Source organism: Papaver somniferum, chromosome 1 (assembly GCF_003573695.1).
Source record: "Papaver somniferum cultivar HN1 chromosome 1, ASM357369v1, whole genome shotgun sequence".
Taxonomy (NCBI): Eukaryota; Viridiplantae; Streptophyta; class Magnoliopsida; order Ranunculales; family Papaveraceae; genus Papaver; species Papaver somniferum.
In genome coordinates, this window is record NC_039358.1 from 89,707,903 (window position 1) to 89,719,532 (window position 11,630).

The following is an 11,630-nucleotide window of genomic DNA, read 5'->3' on the forward strand; positions in this document are numbered from 1 at the left end:
GGGACTTCACCATTCATCAGAGCCTTGCCTGGCTCCATATCGTCGAGTCCTTCTAGTTGGGCTCTACCATTTTCACCTTGGCTCATGAGAGAAGATCGTCGCGTCACCATTACCTTCCCTTCAATATATGCAATGATACTTAATTTTTCTTTTCTTTAGAAAAGTGGGACCCTAAATTAGCAGGTCATGTGCAATTAATAAGCCATAGTTCAGAATGGACAGTTTAGTACAGGAAGACTTTGCAGTAAGTTTTGGAGACATGTGAAAATGTCAAAACATTCCCTCTTTGCATGAGGTATTGATGATGGAGAAAAGGTGTTTCTTCAGTTACCTTTTTTCGAGGAAATACCTCTTCCAACACGCCATACCTTTATAGGGAAGAAACCAAATTATGACGATTGAATACATCTTCCCATTCTAGGAAATATATCTCATCATCTTTCAACTTTTGATTTCGAACAAACTTTGAGTTTAATGATTGATTATGTACTTATTAATCCTTCCCCTTGACTTAGATTTAGGTTCTTAAGAAGGAGATCTTGGATTTTGTTGAGTTTGATGAGGAGCATCATGAAAAATTACCCTTTCAACTCTCATAAGGTGATATCTTCTTTATGTAGTTTACTGACTAGTATCTCTTCCCAGCTCTTTCATGGAGGAGATCGTTTGAGAACCGAAGTGTTTGAAACTTCATATTTACTCTAATCTACAACTCTCCTGAGCTACTTGAGGAAGGCATAAAAATCTTGGAAATGACAAAAAACCTTGAAGAAAATTAGTGAAAAAACGTAGATCTGTTGATCTTGAGGTTCTTCTAGACTTCTCAGATCATGAAGATCATGTTTGAGTCCGACCTCTACTCATTCATCTCAATAGAAATCTACTTTGTAGTGTGAAAAACACCTCTCTCATGGGGATTATGAAAACAATATAGAGCTATTATTAGGGAGGTAGATTAGATCTTCATATCTCCCTGTTTCTAGCGCCAAAATGTAGTTGTATATTTTCTGACTACTAGACCCAAGTGAATTTAAAGACTAAAAACTACTAAAACATACAAGATTCAATATGAACAAGATGTAAAGATTTACACAAGCATATAACGTGGTTCGGCCATGAAGACCTACGTCCAAGTGAAAGAAGATGTTTTCTTATTGATTATGAGGTATTATCCTTGAAAGTGTTACAAATCTCTTCTAGATTTCTCACTTTCTCTCTATCTAAATCTCTCTCAGGAATTCTCTGTAGAAAGACCATCTAGGATTACATAAGTTGTACATCTCTTTGTACATGGACTGGTATTTATACACAAAATAAACTCGTGGTGGCTTGATCGTCTGAGTTTGGTGAGCTGTCCTCCATCGTCCTGGTTTCCTCGGACTGGTTCTATATTGTCCCTAGTGATAGCTTGTTTGGTTCTCCCTCCGAGTTATCTCGCTCTTCTTTGGATTGTGTTGCCCTTCTGTGGAGAACCTCGTGCTCTATCGCCTCGAGGTCGTAGTATAGATCGTCCGAGTCTCCCGTCACGATGCATACCTACTCATGTCTTGTTCTTATCCTTCATTAAATGCGGTTTTGCTTTTTAGACTTGACCGTCTGAGCAGATTAGACCTTTCCTTACACGCGTCATTCATGTGACGCTTGTGCAATTGCCTCGACTGAGACAAACTCTCCTTTTAGAGGATGATTCGATGCTCCTATCTTATCATCCTATTATGTATTCATCCCTTGAGATGTTGACACGTGGTCGTCGAGTATTTTACCCACACAATACCAAAACATTATAATCAAACGAGGATCAATTTAAAGGGTTTACCTTGATTTAAAAGACATGTTTCCATCACTGCACATCACCATCATAATCAATATCATGTTTATCCTTTTAATCACCTCTGCTTGTTATCATTATATCTAATTCCATATTTCTAGAAATCATCATACTCAGAATCAAAACTCTTATCATATCCACCATAAAAACTCGTAAGGTTAATACTATCAACCCTTCTCTCGATTGTTCTCTCATAAACTCCTCATTTTTCTTTCCCTCAGTATATACTAAACATCTATCTCTCAAGACCTCTCACTATCTAGCTCTCTGTCTTTCTTTCCTCTTCATACTATTTTAGTAACTAGGTGAAACAGGTGAAACCAAAATTAAGAGATAACTCTTCTTCAAAAAACGTCAATAAACTATTTATTCGAAAACTTTAATTAGAGCTTTACTATTTAATAGCAATAATAATACTAAGGGGAAACTCTTTACTATATAGAGCCCAATACAAGCGAAGGTTCTGTCAAGTCAGGTCAACCTAAAGTCAATGGTCTCGGTCAATAGTCAATCAACATCCAAGTCAACGGTCAATAGTTTGACTATTTTTTATTTCGTCTTCCGGGTCTCGAATCTTCTTCATCCGGTATCCGATTTGCGCATTCTTTTAGTTCTTTTCTCATAACTTTTCAAGATCTATTAGTGGTACTAATTTCATGTCCAAATTATTATTTTATTAATTATTATAATTAGTATTGAAATTTGATTAATCGAATCATTAGCGACTAAATGGTCTCTTGACTGGTCTAATAGCGTTGACGTGCTTACGGGTCCTTACATTCTCCCCACCTTACAACATTTTCGTTCTCAAAAATCAAACTGTCTTTCTGGTCTTCAAAAAACTTCCCACCTTATAGAGAAATACTATCTCTCGTCTAAGTGCAAGTACTAGTATTTACAGACACACGAAATTTAAATTCATCTAAGATGACTTTGAATACCTAAGAGTTAATAGTGAGTTTATGTATTACTGTTCAATTTGTGTATTCCACGGTCTATTAAATATTTAACTTATAGTTCTGTCAATTATCACTAGTCATTATAAACCATTTTATCAATAACTATCTAATGTACAAATTATATATGGTACTAATTAATTCGATACTAGTATTTTATTATTTACATGTCTTAAATTATCTATTAAATTATCTATTTTAATTTAATTTAAAATTTAACCCTAAATTATTAATAACTATTCTTATAACTGTTAAACTCTAATTATTGTTTACCAAGTACTATACTATTTATTTTAATAATTCTAAATTCAAACTAAAATTATTCTATGTCTAAACGAATTCTAAGATTTATTACTTTATTATTATTGTGATTATTATAATAAAATAGATAAAAGGTCTATTGTACAGAGTTTGTTATTATTATTATCATTATTATTATCATCCTTAACGTATAATCATGACCTAACAGTTTCACTAAATATTATTAAATTAAAAATTACTCAGCCCTTTAAACATGATTATATATGTTTACTATATATACTCAAACCATTTTCAAGATTAAATTAGGTCTTTACTAATTATCTCTTTAATTTATTGTTACATTTTTATCTAAAATTATTATTAACTATAAAAACAAAATACTTAGAGTTTTTACACATCGGTGACAGGTAGCCGACTAACAAGCTGAGACCCTACACCTTTCTGAATCACAATGAGCCCCTAAATTTAATATGGCCCTACACCTACGCGTAAGTTTTTGTTTTATTTACTTGAAGATAACCCGATTAGGGTAAGTGTGGGTTAGTGCTCTATTCTCTCATTATTTATTATTATATATATATATATATATTTATTTATTTATTTTTTGATAATCGAAGATACCTAATCCCTACTACTTGAAAATATTTTAATTAGTAACTCAAAGTATAAGTATTTGTATTTATAGCATTATTTATTTTTTATATTATTGTATGTTCCACACATTAATATTATTGAATATTTAACTCAATTCTCTAAAATGATCTATCTATGTTTGTATTGTTATCGATTTTCTTTAGTTCACTATGTGTATTTAGACATTTTCTAATTATATCTAGATGTTGTAGTATTAATTATGTATCCCTTCATTATTATTCTTACACTTTTAACAAGTCCAGAGTCATCATACCTAAATTTATTCGCAATAAATCACATCATAACAAACAAATCCTAACTTCATTCATGAATGAAGTGTCCATGTGATCTCTCTTCAAATTATTGTGATGAATTAGGAAACTGAGAGAATCGAGCAATAACCCACACTCACCCTAATCGGGTCATCTTCAAGTAAATAAAACAAAAATTTACGCGTAGTTGTAGGGACATATTAAATGTAAGATAATACCCATGAGTTTTATGAGTAATCCAGGTGAAGGATGGGATGTTTGGATCCCAGATGCAACAACCAAAACAACTTGGTTTTGTATTTTGAAATTGTAACTTCCTAAAATGTATCAAAATATACCCTGGTCTGTAAATTTTATCATGATGGCTCATCTCAAATTAGTTATCTTACATTACTACATTACTTGCGCCATTACACTTCTACCCATCCAAGTATAACTGTTAGGGTTCTAAACCAAAACACTATAACAGAACTCTAAAATATTAGAAACCTAGATAAAAATCCTTTTTTATGGGGATTAGCCACCTATGTTGTGTAAACAATAAATAGAACTGGGTTTTGTATTAATTCAGGGTTCACCTTCTACAAATTCAACAAACTACAGCTGGACTAGGTCCCGGGGTTTTTCTGCATTTGTCGTTTCCTCGTTAACAATTTTTTTAGCATCTGTGTTATTTCTTTTCCGCATTATATTTGTTTATATAATTGAAATATTACAAGTTGTGCATAGATCAATCACAGTTGATAAATCCGACCTTGTTTGTTGGATATAACTTGATTGACACTTGGTCATTGGTCTTTGGTAGCATCCAAGTTATTCTCACATCAATCAGGCTCACGGATTTCTATCCGTTCGATTCGCTAATTGTATTGAGAAAGATATAAAGCTCTTTAATATATTTCTGGATTGAGTCACTTTTTAAGTTGGTGCTCTCAGAATTATATTGGAGTTTAGTCCATACAAATTGCAGAACGAATTATTGGGTGTGGTTGTTATACCCCCGCTTTTTCAATTTTTTTTACTTAGATAGTTTCGGTTTTAGTATTTCTTATAAAAAATGGTATATTAGACCCTTAAATCGCGTAGGCTCTTATAGGTTGTATCGAGATCTTGAGTACTTGAGGGTCTTTTCGAAATACCTTTTGTATTTTTCGTTTCTTTCTCATTTTATGACAAACAGGGGGAGAACTATATGGATTATACGGTGATTTAACTATCACTGAGTAATTATATAAAAAGTATATATCAAACGGAGAAGAGCAAAGCATTGATAAAGAGGGAGAAACATATCATGTTGAGTAGTATTATATACTATGGTAGTGAATAACAAATATGTTCAGATTGAATATATACCTAGCTTTTCTTTAGGGGGAGTAAAATTTTTTTTAATCAAATGATCTAACAACGGCATTTATTTGTTGAATATTCAGGACTCTGTGTTGTTGAAGCTTGGAAGCGTATGAAGATATAGTTATTGATTATTATGTAATGTGATATTCTGTCTTTTAATTCTTGTATTCTCCACATGTAAAGAGTTTTGTCACTAATACTGACAAAGTGGGAGATTGTTAGAGCATTGCTCATATGAACCCACCAAGCGTTGGTATGTCAAGTCTGGTTGTCATATTTTAGCTCCAAAACTCGAGGCTGCTTGGTTAGATTATTAGAGACAACTTCGTTAAGTTATACTAAGAACATTTAAAATGTTGGCACTTGCTCGTGTTACTTTGAAGAACCTGAAGACGTATCGGTATCGACAAACACATTATTTTTCTGTTCAAGGTTAGTAATATAAACTTGACTTGTTCAATTCCTATCTACGTTTCTTTCAATTCGTTTATATTGAAAACATAACATATAAAGTATATATATATGTATCTCTAGTATTGAAGAGCTTGTTCATTTCATTATGACCAAAGTGCCAATGAAGCAAATACTAGTTGTTTTACATAGCTTTGGTATCTTACTTGATCTAACTGATGCAAATGAGTTTATATTGATTAAACGGAAGAACCTTTGTAACTCAATATATATCTCTGATTAAATTGTTTACCTGGGAGATTAATAGAGCGGTTACGGAAACAAATTAGTCCTTTATTATTTCGGAATTCGATCCAAAGGTAATGAATGATAAAAGTATTCATAACGGGTGAAGAAACTTAAGATAACATACTCTATCTTAGGATTCACTTGTGTAAAGAATATTGGTAGTAGGCGCAGGGATACTGAAGGAACTGAATAACTTAGAGTTGTAGTACTAGTCTTTGTATAACAGCTTAATTCTGAGAGTATATAAAAATGGACTAGGTCCCGAGTTTTTTATGCATTTCTGTTTCCTCGTTAACAAAATCTTGTGCGTCGTGTGATTTACTTTACTTCCGCGTTATATTATAATTAAAGTAAATAAACTAGTACGTCAGTCAAATACCTGGTTTGATCACATAGTTGGTTCGTTTCCTTACTTTGACTATATCTCAAGTATACATCTTGAGGTTGTCATCTTCTTGAGAGTTTCTGTCTATATTAGATCACACAAGGTGCATTTTGAAAAGGCGGATATCGAAAAGATTGTGGTGTACTTGGTACCCCAGTTATTTGAATTAGTATCCAAACGGGCCAACATGATAATATCTAACAATCTGTGTTTGATGTGATCCAACTTATAATACTATGAGTCTAAATAAAAGTAAATGAAGACCAAATGACTCAGATAACGTATCACAAGGTTTTGGTAAACTATGTCCATAGTATACTTGAATAAGATCTAGCCTGTTTTCTATCTCGATTCAACAATTTAACACTATTAGTTCATTCAACGAACACACTCAAGAGAATATGAACGTAAATGGGTTAATAAGAAAATAAACATCTGCAATTCACATTTCAGAATCAGAAGATAGTAATAAGATTGACATTTTCATTGATTGTATCATTATTGAAAATCACAATCTAAGCGATAAAGTTAATCATCTCTCTATCAAGGATAATATCAAAGACTCATTGATAAATACCATGTCTTATGGAAAGCCTTGCTTTAAGAACATCATGAACGTATGATAAGATGATGACTACTTGTATCTTTCAGAATCAAGTTCAATAAGAGTATCTAAAACTTCAATTTCTTGAATCCTAATACGCATCTTCTCAAGACTAGTTTTTGTGGAATTAAAATTTGAACGTATTGATACTACAAGGATTGTCCATATAGGTTCCCGAACTAAAATATGGATAGTATGCTAGGTACCTTCTCATTTTCATATATTATAAAAGTATTATAGATTTATATCAAATTTAATTTATCATTGAATTAAATTTGTATAACAATTACATTAAAAAGATAAAATTTGAATTTTATATGGGGTTACTGGCTTCCCATTTTTCCTAAAGACGCTGAGTAAGGTATTTTCTTATCCTTTTGTACAAACCACAGTTTTGAATTTTATCAGTGGTCATTGAATATTATCTTTCTCCCATTTGTGAAATACAAAGAAACATATAATTGGACCCATCGTCTAAAGCTTTGGTCGCTAAGCCGCGCAACCCTGGAGCTTGGCTATACCTTGTCCCCACGTTTTACTCGGAGTCAGATAATAATTTTCATGATGGAACTTTCTATTAATTGTGTCGTGTGGACCATAAAATTTGTATATTTTTTGATGGTTACTTTTGAACCATACTTACACCATCTCCGATGAGGGATTCATACCCTTATATAAGGGAAATGCCATCTCTCGTGGGATAGGAAATTCCACTTGACCCTTGTGATAGAAAAATATCTGGACGACATCCTAACATATAGATATGGCGAGAAAGATGCGATGTGAAATACTGAATGAAGATGGATGAGTTACCTTTTCCAGTTTCAAGATATCTACCACTCTCACCAAAGTGCACCACGTGGAAAGCTGTGAGATAAAGCATTTAATGTGAAGGACATGCGTACATGGCTAGGTTTGTCAGAACCAAGTGGAAGAAAAGGACAAAGGCGAGCAATAAAAGTCAACGAGCCAGTCTTCCAGACCATCCATATTCCAGTAGACAAGTTCGAAGAACATAGCGAACCGTCACAATGATACGTGAACAAGTTGATAATGATCGCGACAAGTGACAGAGGATACCAATATCCTCGAAGCTAGTATATATCTGACTGTTAGTTGTCTTGGAGCATTGCAGAAGAACAAGGGAAAATATTTATACTTTTAAAGTAGATTGTGTTCTTCAGCTCAGTTCCTACGGCACGAAAGATGAGCTCAAGTGACCTTACACGTGGTAGAACCATCATCTTAAATGTAATGTAAAGTAGCAAAGTGTGGTGTACAACCACTTTTCCTATAAATACTTATTCCAACTCTAAAGAAACCAAGTGAAGTTTGAGTAAACAGTTTTAAATCTAAGTAGTTGAGTTTTCATTCTTGTAATAAGTTCTTCATCGTTAATAAATCTTTACTTCAAAGTGGACGTAAGTAATACCAAACTACTATAATATTTGAGTTCATTTACTTATTCATGTTTTACTTTAAAAATAGTAGTTTTATATCTTATATCTGAATTTTATCTTTTAATCTATGGTATAGATCTCTGGGTTGTGTAGCAGAAAAATGGCAACTACCACCCTTATTTCCTACCCCATATATAGGGAAATTGAAAGTGGAATATGAGAATAATATTTTTAACTACACCATTGACGGATCAGCAAATCCAACGATAAATGAAGTATTTAGCAGTCGATGAACCATCACCGATGTAGTTCTTAATCGCTTCACAATTTCCCAACCGGCAAATCCTTTTGCTGACAAAATTTTTCAGGGTCACCAAACTATTAAACGACTGATGGACTACTAAATGGGAAACTGTTGATGGTGGTTTTTAGCTTAGGGTCAAAATCGTAAAACTGTACATCCGACATGACGTCACTATGATCAGCATGCCTACGTAAGAATTTTACCGGGGTACCTTTTTTTACATGGGTCATGTTCCACGGTAAAACCCTTAATATTGACTAACATCATCCATGTCAAACCCTAATTCTCATGTTACCCCGCCAAGGCATGCAAACCATGCCATTTGCACCACTGTGCCAATGGCAAACCATGCCAGCCACATCTCCGCGCCAAGGCATGCCAACTATGCCAGCCGCACCACTGTGCCAATGGAAAACCATGCCAGCCACATCTCCGCGCCAACGCATGCCAACCATGCCAGCCGCACCACTGTGCCAATGGCAAACCATGCCAGCCACATCTTCGCGCCAAGGCATGCCAACCATGTCAGCCGCACCACTGTGCCAATGACAAACCATGTCAGCCACATCTTCGCGCCAAGGAATGCTAACCATACCAGCCGCACCACTGTGCCAATGGCAAACCATGCCAGTCACGTTTACCGCGCCAAGGCATGCCAGCCATGCTGGCCGCACCATGCGCCAATGGCATGCCAAACCCTTGGCCCTAGCCATGCTGGCCGCACCATGCGCCAATGGCATGCCAAACCCTTGGCCCTACCATGCCAAACCGTCCTAACCCTTGGCCCCATTATGCCAAGCCATCTGCACCATTCTGCCTTGGCCCCACTATGCCAAGCCGTCCGCACCATTCTGCCTTGGCCCCACTATGCCAAGACGTTCGCACCATTCTGCCTTGGCCCCACCATGCCAAGCCGTCCAAACCCTTGGCCCCACTATGCCAAGCCGTCCGTGCCATTTGCCTTGGCCCTACCATGCCGGTCTTCCCTATGCGGCTACCAAAACGAAGGCGTGCGACGATCAACGTCCACCCTTCAATCCTAGATGCAAATCCTAGCCATCCAAGGTCGCCAGACAACGTATGGTAACCTTTGGCCCAAAACCCTAGTTTTGGCCACGCCAAACCGCGCCAAGGCATTCCATGCCACATGTGTCAATGGCATGCCAACCACCTTGTCGCGCCATACCATGCTGGCCTTCCCTATGCGGCTACCAAAACGAAAGCGTGCGATGATCAACGACCACCCTTCAATCCTAGATGCAAATCCTAGCCGTCCAAGGTCGCCAGACAACGCATGGTAACATTTGGCCCAAAACCATAGTTTTTGCCACGCCAAACCGCGCCAAGGCATGCCATGCCACATGTGACAATGTCATGCCATCCACCTTGCCGCGCCATACCATGCCGGCCTTCCCTATGCGGCTACCAAAACGAAGGCATGCGACGATCAACGGCCACCCTTCAATCCTAGATGCAAATCCTAGCCGTCCAAGGTTGCTGATAGATGCATTTATGTGTCTATTTTGTTCTCAATGTTCTGTATTGTTAGACTCGATTAAATACCTATTGTGTTATTTTATGTTTTTGTAGATTTTTTTGGAAAAATAAGCTCTTGCGGCGAAATTGGCTCGAAAAGTGGTGTTTTACACCCTAGGATATAGTACTAAAGACACCCCAGAAATGCACCGGAGGAACCCATAAAAATTACTAAAGGCACCCCAATGGACATGTGTTATTCAGACTCCAGCAACGGATAAGGGGGCGACCACTGGATAAGGGGTGACCTTCTTCACAAATTCCAAAAAATATTTTGGCGGGAAAATACTTGCTCTTCACTAGCAGATTTTCTCGATTGCATTTGGACGTGATTTTGTGCGATTCAATCGCTGAAACTTTGTGGAAACATGTAATATATCATAACAGAGCTGGTATGGGTGATTGTTTCGACTGAATTTGGCTGGATAATCACGTGGAAGAAATCAGGGAAACACGGGTTTGAAAATGATATTCACGGATTTTCAGCAAGTTTGATGTGTGCTGCTCGTGTTTGGATGACACTTAGTCATTGAAGATGCGTGTAGAAGCTAAATAAGGGAGTATCAGAAGCTGTTTACGCGTGGAGAATCATTTCAGGGAAGAAAATACTCGGAAAATATTTTCTTTTAACACCGAGTAATGGAGGATCATGGAGAGTTAATGAGCGTGATTTCTTGTCGCTGTTGGGTATAAATAGGTTCCCTGGGTGTCCTAGAAGGGTGTCGAGAGTTTGGGGTTGAGAGGAGAGCTCAGGAAGCAGAAATCACGAGTTGCAGAAACTCGGTTCCTGCTGCTGCTGCTGAAGAACACGAAGAACATGAAGAACGGACGTCCAGGAACCGTCGTTCTTTAACAGTGACAACGACAGGTCAGCGTGGGTCATAGGTGTGGGTCTTAGAACCACAGCGACAATAGCACTTCTCTTTTATCGTTTTTTTGTGACGCTTCCTGTGGGTCGCACATTAGCTGTTTACACCATTTTCTCTTCTTCTCTTCATTGTAAACACCATTTCAGCAATAAATAAATATTTTGAGCGTGTTTTTATCATGATGAGCTAAACCCAACACTAGGACGACAGAGGAGGGTGAATTTCATACACGGGTAAATTTATTTTATTCTTTTTTATGACTTTTGCATTAATTTAAAATTGAAATATGATTTGAATTAATTGGTTGTTATTTGATTTGATGATGTATGCTTAGCTTAGGTGTTTTGAAACATCATGCTTAGGACTTACAATCGATATTTTGAGAATCTATCTTGGCAAAATCAGAGTCCATGTTAATTTTATTGAGTTTTAAATTGTCAAAGAATATATGAATGGACCCTGTGTAGTGAATTCGGCCAAATCCTTAGTCCCAGTACCTCTCGCCCATTGTTAATATTTTTGTATATATATTT